General features: G+C 58.8%; 1 non-coding gene across 1 annotated transcript; it reads left to right on the forward strand.

Moving 5' to 3' along the window:
* Positions 1–8,740: 8,740 nt before the first annotated feature.
* On the forward strand, positions 8,741–8,859 carry LOC131862968 (5S ribosomal RNA). Its single transcript, XR_009361903.1, has one exon. It is a non-coding gene; the product is annotated as a 5S ribosomal RNA (ribosomal RNA).
* The last annotated feature ends 2,272 nt before the right edge of the window (positions 8,860–11,131 follow it).

Consider the following 11,131-nt stretch of genomic DNA (forward strand, 5'->3'; position numbering starts at 1 on the left):
ATAGCAATCGGGGTGCGAGGCGAGGGATGCGGCGAGAAGGACCCAACGGCTAGACGGAAGAGGCTTCGGGTCCGCCTCGGAATGGTCCAAGCATCGGACGCGCTTGGGGCGACTACCAGTGACAACCCCTTATCCCGCGACGCGTCCGATACACAGATAGTTCCAAGGCGGCCGAGGAGCCTCACCGCATAGCAATCGGGGTGCGAGGCGAGGGATGCGGCGAGAAGGACCCAACGGCTAGACGGAAGAGGCTTCGGGTCCGCCTCGGAATGGTCCAAGCATCGGACGCGCTTGGGGCGACTACCAGTGACAACCCCTTATCCCGCGACGCGTCCGATACACAGATAGTTCCGAGGCGGCCGAGGAGCCTCACCGCATAGCAATCGGGGTGCGAGGCGAAGGATGCGGCGAGAAGGACCCAACGGCTAGACGGAAGAGGCTTCGGGTCCGCCTCGGAATGGTCCAAGCATCGGACGCGCTTGGGGCGACTACCAGTGACAACCCCTTATCCCGCGACGCGTCCGATACACAGATAGTTCCAAGGCGGCCGAGGAGCCTCACCGCATAGCAATCGGGGTGCGAGGCGAGGGATGCGGCGAGAAGGACCCAACGGCTAGACGGAAGAGGCTTCAGGGCCGCCTCGGAATGGTCCAAGCATCGAACGCGCTTGGGGCGACTACCAGTGACAACCCCTTATCCCGCGACGCGTCCGATACACAGATAGTTCCGAGGCGGCCGAGGAGCCTCACCGCATAGCAATCGGGGTGCGAGGCGAGGGATGCGGCGAGAAGGACCCAACGGCTAGACGGAAGAGGCTTCAGGGCCGCCTCGGAATGGTCCAAGCATCGGACGCGCTTGGGGCGACTACCAGTGACAACCCCTTATCCCGCGACGCGTCCGATACACAGATAGTTCCGAGGCGGCCGAGGAGCCTCACCGCATAGCAATCGGGGTGCGAGGCGAGGGATGCGGCGAGAAGGACCCAACGGCTAGACGGAAGAGGCTTCAGGGCCGCCTCGGAATGGTCCAAGCATCGGACGCGCTTGGGGCGACTACCAATGACAACCCCTTATCCCGCGACGCGTCCGATACACAGATAGTTCCGAGGCGGCCGAGGAGCCTCACCGCATAGCAATCGGGGTGCGAGGCGAGGGATGCGGCGAGAAGGACCCAACGGCTAGACGGAAGAGGCTTCAGGGCCGCCTCGGAATGGTCCAAGCATCGGACGCGCTTGGGGCGACTACCAGTGACAACCCCTTATCCCGCGACGCGTCCGATACACAGATAGTTCCGAGGCGGCCGAGGAGCCTCACCGCATAGCAATCGGGGTGCGAGGCGAGGGATGCGGCGAGAAGGACCCAACGGCTAGACGGAAGAGGCTTCAGGGCCGCCTCGGAATGGTCCAAGCATCGGACGCGCTTGGGGCGACTACCGTTGCCAACCCCTTATCCCGCGATGCGTCTGATACACAGATAGTTCCGAGGCGGCCGAGGAGCCTCACCGCATAGCAATCGGGTTGCGAGGCAGATTATTGGGAAGGGAACCCCCTGGGATGCGGCTCAAGCAGTGCCCAAAGGGACTGGAATGCGGAATCACATCGAGAGACCCAAATGCTATACGAGGGCTCAAATCGAATTATCGATTTGGCCACGACATGGACGCATCGGAACGACTACCTTTGCCGAACCACTCGCAATTGCATCCATACCGAAACCAATAGACATTTCCGTTAGAGCCCTCGCATAGCATTCGGGAATCTCGCATGCCCCTCTAAATCGACCAATGCTGGCGCTCAATGAAAATCCGAGCGCTACCACCGTTCGAGCGCCAGCATTGGTCGAGTTAGAGGGGCACGGGGGAGAATGCTCCAGTCAACACCTCCCCTATATAAGTTATTTGTCCGATTCTCGCACAACCGTAGTCTGCCTCGTCGAATCAAACAACGGTCCCAGATTCCGACTTCCGTTCCGTAGAGACCCAAAAGCTAGATGGAGGCTCGCAAGAAAGAGAGTCGGCGCATAGCAATCGGGTTTCTCGAACGTTTAGGGACCGAGCTCACTTGCGGATAGGGCAAAATCCGCCAAGCAACCCAAAAGCTAGACGGGGGCTCGAATCGAATCGCCTAGGCGGCCACAACAACGACGTGTTGGATCGACTACCAGTGCCAAACCATTCAGCAAGACTAGTCTGTGTCGAGGCCGGATAGAGATTCTCAGAGAGCGCCCGCATAGCATTTAGGAGACCTGCCGCGTCCCTCACACTCGACAAATGGTGGTGCACGTTTATAAATCCGAGCGATCCCAACCCTTTCAAGCACCAACATCGGTCGAGATAGAGGGGCACGGAGGGGGCTGCGTGAGACAACACAGTCCCCTATATAAGTTATTTGTCCGATTCTCACACATCCGAAGAATGGTCATCAAATCGGACAACAGCCCAAACTTCCGACTTCCGTCCCAGAAAGCCCAAGAGCTATCTAAAACGTTCATGGCCGGAACTCGATCGCGGCTATACCAGTCCGCCAAGCAACCCAAAAGCTAGACTGGAGCTCTAGTCGAATCACCTCTGTGGCCATTGCAAGGACGTGTTGGAGCGACTACCATTGCCGAACCATTCCGCAGGTCGAGTCCATACCAAGGCCGCATAGAGATTCACGATGAGCTCCTGCATAGCAATCAGGAGACTTGCCGTGTCCATCACAATCGATAAATCCTGGTGCAAGATTTTTGCATCCGAGCGCTCCAACCAGTCGAGCACCAGCATCAATCGACATAAACGGGCACGGGGGGAGGATGCTCGAGAACACTACCTCCCCTATATAAGTTATTTGTCCGATTCTCAAGCAGCCGAAGTCTGGTCATCGAATCGGGTCAAAGACCACAACTTCCGACTTTACCCACAATGCAAGTCATCGAATCGAACATCGGCCCCCGAGTCGGACTCCATGCGTATGTCAGGTCATCGGACCCAAATTCCGCCTTCCTGCGCATGGCGGGCCATCAATATCAACTCGGTCATCGGACCCAAACTCCGCCTTTTTGCGTATGGCACGCCTTCAAATCGGTCATCGGACCCAAATTCCGCCTTCCTGTGCATGGCGGGCCATCAACATCAACTCGGTCATCGGACCCAAATTCCGCCTTTCTGCGCATGGCACGCCATCAACTCGGTCATCGGACCCAAATTCCGCCTTCCTGCGCATGGCAGGTCATCGGACACAAATTCAGACCTCGCCAATATGCCTACGTATCGAATCGGTCATCGGACCCAACTTCCGACTTCATCCATACTGTAGGGTCTTTGAGGTTGGCGCGGTGCGCTCAACCCAGGGAGTCGACCCATCGAAGCATACACCTCCCCTATATAAGCTATTTGTCCGATTCCCACACCTGTGTAGTTTGCACCTCTGACCAGGACATCGACCCCAACTTCCGAACTCGACTGCAACGACGGCACCAGCGCCTTGGTGCGCACCTTGCGACGCACAGTCCCAACATTCGCCTTCCTGCACATGGCAGGTCATCGGACCCAAATTCCGACCTCGCGAGTATGCCTACATATCGAATCGGTCATCGGACCCAACTTCCGACTTCATCCATACCGTAGGGTCTTTGAGGTTGGCGCGGTGCGCTCAACCCGGGGAGTCGACCCAACGAAGCATACACCTCCCCTATATAAGCTATTTGTCCGATTCCCACACCTGTGTAGTTTGCACCTCCGATCAAGACATCGACCCCAACTTCCGAACTCGCCTCCAACGACCGAACCAGCGCCTTGGTGCGCACCTTGCAACGCACAGTGCCAACATTCGCCTTCCTGCACGTGGCAGGTCATCGGACCCAAATTCCGACCTCGCGAGTATGCCTACATATCGAATCGGTCATCGGACCCAACTTCCGACTTCATCCATACCGTAGGGTCTTTGAGGTTGGCGCGGTGCGCTCAACCCGGGGAGTCGACCCAACGAAGCATACACCTCCCCTATATAAGCTATTTGTCCGATTCCCACACCTGTGTAGCTTGCACCTCCGATCAGGACATCGACCCCAACTTCCGAACTCGACTAAAAAGACCGCACCAGCGCCTTGGTGTGCACCTTGCAACGCACAGTGTCAACATTCGCCTTCCTGCACATGGCAGGTCATCGGACCCAAATTCCGACCTCATGAGCATACCTACTAATCGAATCGGTCATCGGACCCAACTTCCGACTTCATCCATACCGTAGGGTCTTTGAGGTTGGCGCGGTGCGCTCAACCTGGGGAGTCGACCCATCGAAGCATACACCTCCCCTATATAAGCTATTTGTCCGATTCCGACACCTGTGTAGTTTGCACCTCCGCTCAGGACATCGACCCCAACTTCCGAACTCGCCTGCAACGACCGAACCAGCGCCTTGGTGCGCACCAAAAGTGCGCACTTTTGGAGGGCACTTTTCTGCGCTCCAAAGGTGCGCACTTTTGGAGGGCACTTTTTGGAGGGCACTTTTCTGCGCTCCAAAGGTGCGCACTTTTGGAGGGCACTTTTTGGAGGGCACTTTTCTGCGCTCCAAAGGTGCGCACTTTTGGAGGGCACTTTTTGGAGGGCACTTTTCTGCGCTCCAAAGGTGCGCACTTTTGGAGGGCACTTTTTGGAGGGCACTTTTCTGCGCTCCAAAGGTGCGCACTTTTGGAGGGCACTTTTTGGAGGGCACTTTTCTGCGCTCCAAAGGTGCGCACTTTTGGAGGGCACTTTTTGGAGGGCACTTTTCTGCGCTCCAAAGGTGCGCACTTTTGGAGGGCACTTTTTGGAGGGCACTTTTCTGCGCTCCAAAGGTGCGCACTTTTGGAGGGCACTTTTTGGAGGGCACTTTTCTGCGCTCCAAAGGTGCGCACTTTTGGAGGGCACTTTTTGGAGGGCACTTTTCTGCGCTCCAAAGGTGCGCACTTTTGGAGGGCACTTTTCTGCGCTCCAAAGGTGCGCACTTTTGGAGGGCACTTTTGTGCACTCCAAAGGTGCGCACTTTTGGAGGGCACTTTTCCTGTGCTCCAAAGGTGCACACCTAGGTGAGCACCTTCGACCACACCTTGTAGCACACCAAACTCTGACTTTCGACTTCATCCGCAATGCAGGGTCTTTGAGGTTGGCGCAATGCGCACAACCAGGGGAGTCGACCCATCAAACCCAACACCTCCCCTATATAAGCTATTTGTCTGATTCTCATACATGCGTAGCCTGCAGGAGCAATTAGGACATCGACCCCAACTTTCGGCTTCTAAACGAAAACAAGGTCTTTGAGGTTGGTGTAATGCGAACAACTAGGGGAGTCAACCCATCAAACCCAACACCTCCCCTATATAAGCTATTTGTCTGATTCTCATACATGTGTAGTCTACAGGAGCAATTAGGACATCGACCCCAACTTTTGACTTCTTAACGAAAACAAGGTCTTTGAGGTTGACGTAATGCGCACAACCAGGGGAGTCGACCCATCAAACCCAACACCTCCCCTATATAAGCTATTTGTCCGATTCTCATACATGTGTAGCCTGCAGGAGCCATTAGGACATTGACCCCAACTTTTGACTTCTTAACGAAAACAAGGTCTTTGAGGTTGGCGTAATGCGCACAACCAAGGGAGTTGACCCATCAAACCCAACACCTCCCCTATATAAGCTATTTGTCTGATTCTCATACATGTGTAGCCTGCAACAACGATTAGGACATCCACCCCAACTTCTGAATTCGTCTGCGTTGACCGCACCAAAGGTGCACGCCTTGGTGCTCACCAAAATCCGACTTCCGACTTCTTCTGCTATGCGGGGTCTTTGAGGTTGGCGCAGTGCGCACAACCAGGGGAGTCAACCCACCGAATGCAACACCTCCCCTATATAAGCTATTTGTCTGATTCTCATACATGCGTAGACTGCAGCAATGATTAGGACATCCACCCCAACTTTTGACTTCTTAAACAAGACAGGGTCTTTGAAGTTGGTGCAGTGCACACAACCAGGGGAGTCGACCCATCAAACGCAACACCTCCCCTATATAAAGCTATTTGTCCGATTCTCATACGTGTAGTCTGCAGCAGCGATTAGGACATCGACCCCAACTTCCGAATTCGTTTGCATTGACCGCACCAAAGGTGCACGCCTTGGTGTGCACCCTGGAGTGCACTTTGGTGCTCACCTCGGTGCACACTTTGGTGTGCACCTCGGTGTGCACCAAAGGTGCGCACCTTGGAGCGCACCAAAGGTGTACACTTTGGAGCGCACCACATAGGGTCTTTGAGAGGTTGGCGCAGTGCGCACACCAAGGTGGGTGTTGAGGTGCGTGCCGAGGTGGGTGGGTGCTAGGGTGCGCTCCATGGTGGGTGCCAGGGTGGGTGCGTGCTAGGGTGGATTCCAAAGAGGGTCATAGGGTGGGTGCCAAGGTGGGTTGGTGATATAGTGGGTTCAAAGGTGGGTACTAGGGTGGGTTCCAAGGTGGGTCACAAGTTGGGTGCCAGGATGCGTGGGTGTTAGGTTGGGTGCCAAGGTGGGCTCCTGCGTGGGTGGGTGCTAGGGTGGGTTTCAAGGTGGACGCGAGGGCGGGTGCCAAGGTGGGTAACAAGTTGGGTGTTAGGATGGGTGAGTGCTAGAGTGGGTGCCAAGGTGGGTGGGTGCTAAGGTGGATGCCAAGGTGGTTCACAGGGTGGGTGGGTTCTAGGGTGAGTTCCAAGGTGGGTCACAGGTTCAGTGCTAGGGTGGGTGTCAAGGCGGGTGTCGAGGTGCCTGGGTGCTAGGGTGTGGATGCCAATGTGGGTCATAGGGTGGGTACTAGGGTGGGCTGCAATGTGGGTGCCAAGGTGGGTAACATGCTCGGTGGGTTCTAAATTGGGTGCCAGGGTGGGTGTGCACCCACCTTGCCCGAGGTGGGTGCCAAGGTGCCAGTGTGGGTGGGTGCTAAGGTGGATGCCAAGGTGGGTGAGAAGGTGGGTGATAGGTTGAGTGGTAGGATGGGTGGGTGCCAAGATGGGTCACAGGGTGGGTGCAAGGGTGGGTAGGTGCTAGGGTTGGTGTCAGGGTGGGTGGGTGCTAGGTTGGGTTCCAAGGTGGGTGCGAGGGTGAGTGTCAAGGTGGGTCACAGGTTAGGTGCTAGGATGGGTGAGTGCTAGGGTGCAAAGGTGCCAGGGTGGGTGCTAGGATGGGTCGATGCTAGGGTGAGTGGCAAGGTGGGTCCACAAGTGTCAAGGTGGGTGCCGAGGTGGGTGCCAAGTCGGCGACTGCTATGGTGGATGCCAAGGTGGGTCACGGGGTGGGTGCCAAGTTGCTAGGTTGGGTTCCAAGGTGGGTGCCAACGTGGGTGCTAGGGTGCGTGGGTTAAAGGGTGTGTCACAACGTGGGTGCCAGGATGGGTGCGCACCCACACTGGCCAAGACGGGTGCGGGTGCAAGGTTGGGTTCCAAGCCCGGTCACAGGCTGGGTGCTAGGATGGGTGGGTGCCAAGGTGGGCACCAGGGTGGGTGCACCCACCCTGGCCAAGGTGGGTCACGGGGTGGGTCCTAGGGTGGGTAACGGGGTGGGTACTAAGGTGCGTGCCAAGGTGGGTCATAGGGTGGGTGCCAAGGTGGGCACCAGGGTGGGTGTGCACCAACCCTAGCCAGGGTAGGTCACGGGGTGGTTGTCGGGGTGGGCGTCAAGGAGCCAAGGTGGGTGGCAAGTAGCCAAGTTGCGTGCCAAGGTGGGTGTCGGGGTGGGTGCCAAGGATCCAAGGTGGGTGCCAAGGAACCAAGGTGGGTGTCTGGGTGGGTGCCGAGGTGGGAGCCAGGGTGGGTCCCAAGGTGAGTGCAAAGGTGGGTGCCAGGGTCAAGGTGAGTGCCAATGTGGGTTCCAAGGTGCCAGGGTCAGGGTGAGTGCCAATGTGGGTTCAAAGGTGCTAAGTTGGGTGCGAGGTTGGGTGCGAGGGTGGGTGGGTGCCAAGGTGTGCTAGGTGGAAGCCCGGGTGGGTCGGCATCCCATGGGTGTCGAGTTGGGTGCCTGATGGGTGCTTCTTGTCAAGTTTTAGTCGTCGGGACTCATTTCGAGCCTTAGAGGTCGTTTCTTGTCCGGTTGCCCTGTCTTCGACCTGGGAACCCAATTTTGGTCCTCGGGTCCCATTTTTTTTTGTCTCGCATCCCACTTTTGGCCTGTGGCCTTTTCGGGGTCGATTCTCGTTTTGGGCATCAGAGCATGTTTCTTCTCCTAAAACCCAATATTTGTTTATTAAGTCTCGGAACACATTTTTGTTCTCGTGGACCCATCATGGGTCTTGGAACGCATTTGTGGTCCTTGGGTCCCATTTTGCATCCCGAAACTTGTGTTTTGGTGCTTGATCCCTATTTTGGGTGCCCACCTTGCACCAAGTGCGCACCCGGGGCAAACCGAGCGCCTTGGTGCACCGGGGCAAGATCGAGCGTGCACCCGAGGCGCCCCGAACATGCACCAAGGTGCACTCGGCCCACATGTGAGCGCAGGTCGTTGCGCCCGAGGTGGTGTGTGGGCACCGCGTTGCAGACGGGACACTGCACGCACACGACGCCCCCTCCAGGTGCACGCACGTAGGCCGGGCCGGGTGCACACCCGACGCCCTAGCAAGGTGCGCGCACCCGGGCAGGGCTCACACTTGGCGAACGGGGCGCACTTCGCGAGGGAGGGTGTGCACCTCGACGGGGGTGGGTGGCCGGGGTGGATTCGCACGTGGGTCGCGGTTTGCTAAGTACACACTGCGACAAGCTCATAACGGGTGCGATCATACCAGCATTAGTGCACCGGATCCCATCAGAACTCCGCAGTTAAGCGCGCTTGGGCCGGAGTAGTACTGGGATGGGTGACCTCCCGGGAAGTCCCGGTGTTGCACCCTTTTTTAGTTTTTCGCCGGGCGTCGCAATGCTATTTGAATAAACCTTTTGCCCGTTTGCGTTCTCGTCGGGGCCGGGCCGGGCCGGGGTGCGCTGCCCGCACTACCGCGCGCGCGGGGGCGACACCGAGCGCGCACCCGAGGCGCCCCGAGCACACAGGCCACGGTGCAACCCGGGCGTTGTGCGCGCACCCCGGTGCGCCCGAGGTGCTGCGCGCGCACCCAGGTGAAATCGGTGTGCACCTCGGCCAGTGCGCGCTCGGTCGAGTCGCGCACGTTGGCCAAGGTGCACGGTGATGTTTCTTACTCTAAGGTTCCGCACCAGACGCCCGGGACAGGTGAGCGAAGCTGGGCGGGGCCGGGTGCGCGGCCGGGGCAGGTGCACGCAGCTGGAGAGAGCTTTGGAGCACACTTCGGAGCGCACCAATGATGCGCTCCATTCAAAAGTTTCCTGAAAAGGCAAAAAAAGTTGAGATTATAGAATTTCCCACTTGAGAGATTGTAAAAAAAAAAAATTTAAAATGAAGGAAACGCGGGTGCCAAGGTGTGCGCAGCCCAGCCAAGGTGTGCGCACCAAGGCGCCCACCCTGGCGAAGGTGCACGCAAGGTGCGCACCCGAGGCAAACCGGACAATTAACCCAACTTTCGACTTCGCGCGCACCTTGGAGCGCACTTCGGAGCGCTCCTTGGTGCGCACCAATCTTGGGCACCTCGGAGTGCACCATGGCGCCCACCAAGGTGCGCACCCGGGGCAAACCGAGCTCCGACTTCGTGCGCACCTTGGAGCGCACGAAAGGTGCGCACCATGGCGCCCACCAAGGTGCGCAGCCCAGCCAAGGCGTGCGCATCAAGGTGCGCACCCTGGCGAAGGTGCGCACCCGGGGCAAACCGAGCTCCGACTTCGTGCGCACCTTGGAGCGCACAAAAGGTGCGCAACCCAGCCAAGGTGTGCGCACCCCGGTCAAACCGAGCTCCGAATCGTGCGCACCAGAGGTGCACGCCATCGTGCGCACCTTGGAGCACACTTCGGAGCCCTCCTTGGTGCGCGCCGATGTTGCGCACCTCGGAGCGCACCCGGGGAAAACAATGCAATTAACCCGACTTTCGACTTCGTGGGCACCTCGGAGCGCTCTCGGGTTCGCACCTCGGAGCACACCGAGGTGCGCACCTTTGATGCGCTGCCTTCACCAATTTCCAGAAAAGGCAAGAAAACATTGAGAAGGTGTGCGCACCGAGGTGCCCACCCTGGCGAAGGTGCACGCGAGGTGCGCACCCGGGGCAAACCGGGCTCCGACTTCGTGCACGCCGCACCTTGGAGCACACTTCGGAGCGCTCCTTGGTGCGCACCAGGGCGCGCAACCCAGCCGAGGTGCCCACCCCGGCGAAGGTGCACGCGAGGTGCGCACCCGGGGCAAACCAGGCTCCGACTTCGTGCACGCCATGGTGCCCACCGCGGCGAAGGTGCACGCGAGGTGCGCACCCGGGGCAAACCGGGCTCCGACTTCGTGCACGCCGCACCTTGGAGCACACTTCGGAGCGCTCCTTGGTGCGCACCATGGTGCCCACCAGGGCGCGCAACCCCGCCGAAGGTGCACGCGAGGTGCGCACCCGGGGCAAACCGGGCTCCGACTTCGTGCACGCCGCACCTTGGAGCACACTTCGGAGCGCTCCTTGGTGCGCACCATGGTGCCCACCAGGGCGCGCAACCCCGCCGAAGGTGCACGCGAGGTGCGCACCCGGGGCAAACCGGGCTCCGACTTCGTGCACGCCGCACCTTGGAGCACACTTCGGAGCGCTCCTTGGTGCGCACCAGGGCGCGCAACCCAGCCGAGGTGCCCACCCCGGCGAAGGTGCGTACCCGGGGCAAACCGGGCTCCGACTTCGTGCACGCCGCACCTTGGAGCACACTTCGGAGCGCTCCTTGGTGCGCACCATGGTGCCCACCAGGCCGCGCAACCCAGCCAAGGTGTGCGCACCAAGGTGCACGCGAGGTGCGCACCCGGGGCAAACCGGGGTCCGACTTCGTGCACGCCGCACCTTGGAGCACACATCGGGGCGCTCCCGGGTTCGCACCGGCGTTGCGCACCGTGGTGGGCACCTCGGAGCACACCAAGGTGGGCAGCGAGGTGCGCACCTTTGATGCGATGCCTTCACTAATTTCCATAAAAGGCAAAAAAAAAACGAGATTTTAAAATTTCCGTTTTGAAAGATAATGAGAAAAAGGGAATGCTGGTGCCATCTTGAGCCCGCCCTGGTGCGCAGCCCAGCCAAGGTG

Source organism: Cryptomeria japonica, unplaced genomic scaffold (genome assembly GCF_030272615.1).
Source record: "Cryptomeria japonica unplaced genomic scaffold, Sugi_1.0 HiC_scaffold_54, whole genome shotgun sequence".
Taxonomy (NCBI): Eukaryota; Viridiplantae; Streptophyta; class Pinopsida; order Cupressales; family Cupressaceae; genus Cryptomeria; species Cryptomeria japonica.